Consider the following 7425-nt stretch of genomic DNA (forward strand, 5'->3'; position numbering starts at 1 on the left):
TTCAATAGGTATATTTTTGTTCCCTACATTCCTAACTTCACTTTGGTTCTTGAATCATCGAATTTGGTTGAGAATCGAGCTTATAATGAGCTCTAAAAAATGGCTCGACAACCTGCAATATTCTTGGCCTTGCGAGGAAGGCGAGTCACTTATACTCGTGGCATGTGGGGCTATGTGTAGGTTGTCTTGGGCCAGCGCGTGGAAAACACTTTTTCAACCAACTTTCCGACGACTCAATTTGGCGCGTGGCGGCGCTTGCGATGGTGCGAGGCCATCCAAGCCACTGCCTTGTGGTGGTGCGTGGGGGAACCTGATGTCCCTCATTAGGTTTTTCGACGTGCCGAATCTGAATCCGTTGTCCGTTTTATGAAATTCGATCATTTTAATAGAGTTTTACTAAATGACCTCTATATGTGCATTTAGGTGCATCTGTGGAAGTGATTCCGCTCATGCTAGTTTGAGTGGCTCTCGGGCAATAAAATATCTGTGAGTGGACCCTTTCTTAATTTATATATTTTTATAAAATATTAGCCTAGCATGCACTTCATATTTCATGATTTGAATATGTTTTATAATATGTGTCACGGACTTCTATACTCAAAATTATGTTTATGAACAGTTATGAATTATTGGATTTGCATATATGGATTTCTCTGGTTTTCAATTACGATTTATATTATTGTTTTACGAACATGAATTATGGGCTTTGAGTATATGATTTTATATGGCTTTCAAACATGATTTATTTTATGGATTTACGAATATGGTTTATCATGGATTTATGAGACGAGGTTTGAGCTTTTAAGCTCCCGTGTTTTGATATGAAATTCTTGAGGTATGTCTTCAGTACTTATCTAGTGGGTTATCATACAACATATCCACACAACATGGGTATGTAGATCTCTATGGTCATAAGACATAGTTGAGGATATTGATGTTATATATTTCTTTTCCGGCGTAACCCGAAGTCGTACAGTTTCACCTTCGGGTGATAGGGCCTACCATGTTTCTTCACTGGTGTAACCCAGTGTCGTACAGCTTCACCTTTAGGTGTTGGATAGGAATTGCCTTTGGGCGAATGACGAGTTGATGATATTGATGATATACCCCTAGCTTCACTAGCTCGGGGCTAGTGTCGGTGTGTGATATTATGCATTTCCTTCTTCGACGTAACCTGGAGTCGTACAGCTTCACCTTCAGGTGATGGGGCATACCATGTATCTTCACTGGCGTAACCCAGTGTTGTATAGCTTCACGTTCAGGTGATGGACAGGTACTGCCTTCGGGCGACTATGATACCCCTAATTGAGTATAGCCTGGTTACGATTTACACATGTTTTATGGATTTGCCTTTGGTTGTTGTTACCATTTCTGAGCATTGGTTTTACATACATGTTTTACAAATGTTTACATGGCATGCTAGGGTTTTTATAAAGCCTATATGTAGTATTACATATGTTTTCAAAACAGGGGGTTATTATGTTCAGAAATAAAATGTTTTCCTATTATTAGTATTATTATTATAAACTTTGGTCCACTCACATTTTTTGTTTTTACGCCCCCTCAAGAGTTAGGATCGAGGCACATGATCCCGACATCAATGCATTTGGGCATAGGTATCCTTAAGTTTTCTCAGTGTAGGTATCATTCCCTTATTTGGATCTTTTTATAGTAATTCTTCCATATTATTCTTAGTAGTTGTATGCTCTGAACACGTTCCTAGAATGACCTATTTCATTCTAATTACATATCTTTCAGTTGTATACATGTTTAAAATGGCTTCGTCACCCTCGGGTGTCGGCCAGCACATACCTATCCTGATATGTGGAGATATCAGGGTTGGGGCATGTCATTTTCACCTATAAATTATTCATTATAAGCAAAATATAATTTGAATGATAGAATAAAAAAAAACTAGAAAAATTAATGGTCCTTTAGCATTGCAAACCCGTTTCGTCTAATGGAGTCACCAAAGGCTCATCTTAACGACTAAAGGCAGATGGATTTTATTGAAGTAGTTGCATCTCTAATTGAGACTGTACGACACTGGGTTACGCCTTGTAATCGGTGGCTGTTGTTGAGTTTGATTCAGTGTGGTATGGTGAGACGACCTAGATAACTGAGGCTGATTCGAACTTTGTCCATGCTACTAAGATGGTCGTGCTTGTGACCTACCCTTTTTAGCTCTCATTGGAGATGGGGAACTCAATTCCTCCATTGTTTTGCCTCTTCCCCTCTTTGGTGCCATTTTCTGTTGCACTAAAAAATTAGTATATAAACACGATGGATCATCATAAAATATTGATGTACATAATTCATAAGATGTAACCTAATACCTACCAAGTACTTTATCAAATGCTACTCCCTGTGCACGATTATTAATCTAACATATATATATATATAAGCTATTTTAAGAAGACATGCATTGATAAACATAATAATAATTACAATGATAGAAAACAGATAGTCAATTAGAAGTAATAAAGTAACTAATATAATCAGAATTTCCAATATAAGTAGAAAACAAATAATGTCACACGATAATAAGGATTTCCAATATAATCAGTAACTAATACACTATATGGCCAATCATTCTTCCTTCTCGTTTTCAGGAGGATCGTCAACTTCTTCAACATTTGTGTCTACGATTGCTCTATCCACTCCTTCCCTGACCCAACGAACATCTTCATCATTCATATATACAATTTCATCCAATTGTTGGGGTGCATAGAGCTCTTAGGCACTATTGTTGGGGTGTGGAAAGAATCATTTGAATGCATATCAAATAGATCTCTTACAATCATATTAACAAAAACATGCCCATCTAAATCAATTGGACCCTGTATATAACAAACTTGCTTTGCACCTTGTGCTAAAATGAAAGGCTCATCCCTACAGTATTATCTTTGTATAACAGATGATTAAAATTCACTAATCTGAATCTAAACACATCTTCTTTCATTCCACCAAGTGCATCAACCCAATCGCACATGAACAAAAAATTTCAAGGTATTGGTATATCAGATTTCAACCACATCTTTCAACGCACCATAATAGGTGACATCGCCTAAGCAAGGCCTTTTGTCCTTAACAGTAGCGTAGTTCATGGTGTCTGCTTGCGATACAACACCAGAATTTTGAGTGGTTCAACTTTTTTTGCTTTCTTTCGTACAAAATTTGGAGCCATGAATGATATAACGTTTATATTTTCGTGCAAATTGGTCAGGACCATTAGCCAAAAGTGATAATGTCTTTAGAAAATACTTCATTATTAGTTTGTTGTAGTGTATCAACCTATATAATATCATTATTATAAAGAAGTCGGAGAGAAGAAAAATTTAATTTGATTGGTCTACATTAAATATATAGATCTAATGATTGTAAGTACTTACATAATTTTTAAACCATATGTGAAATGTCTGAGTGTGAACTCTTCTGATATAATGGCTTGTTTTACGAGGCATTTCCAATGCAAGTACTTCAAGGTGTTTGCTGTGTATATGATACTTAGAGAAAATATATCCAAAATTTCAAGGAGTGTCACAAATAAGAGGTTAATCCAAAGTAAACTTTAGGCAGTACAGAAAAAACAAGCCTACATCATTCACCTTACCTTGTGCGAGGGCCTTCTCCAAGATTTTCCCAATCTATGGAAAAGCAATGCATGTAAAAGATACACTCTAGTCATTCACCATATTTTTAAGGAAGAAGAAGAAGCCAAATATTGTTGCAAATGACAATAAAATTACAAAAAATATGGACAAGATGTCCACGAATAAAAAATAAAGGCACACAGAAAATCAAGAAGCACAATCACCTTAAAAATAAAGGGCTCGTTTGGATGTGCTTTTAAAATGGCTGAAAACGCTTTTAGAGAAAATGTTTTTGGGTTCCAAAAACATTTTAAGTGCTTTCTGCATATGTGTTTCTTCCAGTAAGTACTTTAAGTGTTTTTTTTAGGATTTACTTGCATTTTTACAAATGATTGGTTCCAAAAATATTTTCACTAAAAGCGGTTTCAGTCATTTTAAAAGCACATCCAAACGAACTCAAAGTATCTACGAAGACACCAAATGGTTATCAACAAGCACAATCCCCCTAAAAAACAATTACTATTTGTGTTGTAAACATATTAAGAAAACAGGGTTTGTTTTTAACTAGAATTGTCTATTTGTCACATTTAGGTCTTCCATCATGGGCCTATTATGAATGTTAAACCCACCAGATTTGACAAGAAAACCAGTTTATATTTTGATTGATTTTAACATTCATAATAGGCCGGTATCAGTACACAGAGCTAGGGCTGTATGGATTTGATAGTTGGCTAACTTATCGAAAAAGCATCAAACTCTTCTCATGAAAACCAGTTTATTTAATAACAGAACAACCCCATTAACACATCATTTACCACTAAGACTCCAAAAATTACTCCTCATCCCCACTACACATACTGCAGCATTTTCATCCCTTTTCAACAAGTAATCAATGAATTTTATCTACTAGTCTCTAAATCCAACTCCTTTTCTCTTCACTTTGCCCACCACAAAAGATTTTCATCCATGTTCACGCAACTATCAAGTGCCATATGTTTTACTTTTTCAGGGAATTCACTCGACAATCAACTTGAAAGCAGGGGATTTCTTTAACCCCTCAAGTATATAATCAATTCATGTAAACATATTAACACCAATACATTCACCAATTAGAAAATAAATCCGAAATTTAAAATAATAATTGGCTTTCAAATTTGACAGAAACCTAGAAATCACTTAGCAAGACTTATGGAATAAAAAAAAAAAGAGAAGATGGAGATGGTTGTAGTGGCTTACAAGAACTATGATTGTGCTCTGGAATAGCCAATACAACTCCAGAATTTTCGATTGAATCTCTTATTAGGGCGAACAGAGCATCATAATTTATTTTTTACAATTGAAAGAGAGGGAAAAGGAAATGGTTGAGGGAGAGAATTAAGGCTACGTTGGGAAAAAGAAAAAAGTGATATTTTGGATGCGGTCCCTAATCCCTAACATTCTTTGACTAAAACCTTAATTATATTCAAAGTTTGATCAAAGTCCCTTGACTTTGTACACCTCATTATATTACAATTAATATTTATATTTTTATAGTTTTGACATTAATTATTTGATATTTTATGAGATTTATATCCTATAAATTTAAAATCCCTCATTATAATGCTATTAGAAACGGTTACAATAAAAAAAATCAAACTTTTTGATTGAATAAATGGATAAAAACTATGTAAAAATAAGAAATAAGAAATGGCAAAAGAATGTATCCATAGTGTTAAAAAAATTGGTACATTTTACAAAAAAAATGGTACATTTCACATATAATAAAGTGGTACATTAATAAAGAAGAATGAGTACATTGTAAATAAATTAGGGTACAGATAAAAGATTAAAAAATTATGAGTACAAATGAATTTTTTTAAAATATAGGCGCTAAAAGAAATTAGGGTAAAGTACAAAAAACTACCTCAACTATTAGTCTCACGACACTTTCATACCTTATCTTTTTAAAATGACAATGTCATACCTCATCTTACGAATTTGTGCCAATGTCATACCTCTGTCAGTTTTTCTGTTAGTTTCTCTGTTAAGTGTTGACGTGTCTTGGCTTAAATAGTGATGTGGCTTAAATAAATTAATAAAATATTAAAAAATAATTAAATATTAAAAACTAAAAAATTAAAATCATTTAATATTTTTTTTACATGGGGACTCATCCCCTTTCCCCCTCCCGTCTTCCCCAAATTCGATCCACCCCCTTTATTCCCCATCCACCCTTTTTCTCCATTCTCTCATTTGCAACCCCACCCACATTTCTCTCATCTGCAACTCGCACTCACCCTCCATTCTCTCATCTTCATTGTCGACTCCCATCCACCAATGACCATCACCTTCTTCCTCATTCTAACTGACGACATCGAAGTCGCCGATCTTCCACACACCACCCTCGCCCCTCTCCGGGTACCCACTCATTCCATTGATCTCCTCCCTTTCCTTACCAAACTACCCATATGGGTTCGAATACTTCTGCGAATCCTTGACAGCCTTGTCGCCCCACGATTACCAAGTAATCAACTTCGTCGTCGGGTTTGCAGAAGTTGAGGATCGCCTCTGCCACCTCTCTTTACTCCCGCAGCCCAACACCATCTTCAAGCCCAGCAAAACGCAGCAGCGATCTCGCGCCCACCACCGCTGCCGAGTCTCTTATGAATACAACTTGGGCTTTTTTTCTGGGAAAAATTGAATGGTTTTGCTTTGTTTGGTTGCTCGGAAAATGTGGGAGAAAGGAAATGAAATTGATGGGTGCCTTGTTTTTTATGCATGCTTGTAGGTTATAAATTGGGAGAACGGCGGAGGAAGAGAATAGAGGCACCTGGTGGGAATGGGAGTGGCTGGTTTGGGGTGGGATCTGGGTTTGGGTTAGGGGAAGACAGCAACCTTGTCGGCCCCAACCTTGACAGCTCTCCCTCTTTCCCTTTCTCCTTGACAGCTTCGGAGATGGCAAAGACGGTGGATCGGCGGTGGGCAATGGAGTGGGAGAGATAAGCGGGTCGGAGCTTGCAGGTAGATCCGAGAAAGGAGGGCGGATGAAAAAATCCAGGGAGGTTTGGGGGGTTCTGGGAACGGCAAGAGAAAAGTGGGGAGGAAGGAGACTACGGTGAAGATGAGAGGGAGATACGAGAGAGATAGAGGGGAGAGAGAGGGTGGATGAGGAAGGTTGGGGGGGACAGGTGGGAAGGGGACGGGGGAGTTGGGTGGGAAGGGGTTTTGGGGATGCAGAGAAGAGAGAGGCAAGAGAGATGGAGGAGAGAGAGAAAGAGAGAGAGATATTTAATATATATATATATTTTTTTTTAATTTTTAATTTTTAATTATTAAAAAATATATTTAATTATATTTTAATCCAGTTGGATTAGTGAGTGGCTCGTATCTAACCACATCAGCATTTAATAGAGAAACTAACAGAAAAAGTGACGGAGGTATGACAATGACACAAATTCGTAAGATGAGGTATGACATTGTCATTTTAAAAAGATGAGGTACGAAAGTGTCGTGAGACCAATAGTTGAGATAGTTTTTTGTACTTTACCCAAGAAATTAATACATTGGTACAAAATAAAACTAAAAAGAAAATACTACAAATTTAAAAAAATGTTGCAAATTAAAAGTGGGTACAAACTAAAAATATAAATATATGATACAGTGTTTAGGCATAAAACATAAATATACCATATGTAATTTTTCTATCATTGATTAAATATACAATATCATGTGACGGTATACACATGGGTACAAACACAAATAATTTTTTTTTTAAATATAGGCAAAAAAAAGAAACCAATATATGGGTACAAATTAAAAATGAAAAAAAAATTGGTACAAATTACAAATAGGT

This window comes from Malus sylvestris, chromosome 11, assembly GCF_916048215.2.
Source record: "Malus sylvestris chromosome 11, drMalSylv7.2, whole genome shotgun sequence".
Classification (NCBI taxonomy): Eukaryota; Viridiplantae; Streptophyta; class Magnoliopsida; order Rosales; family Rosaceae; genus Malus; species Malus sylvestris.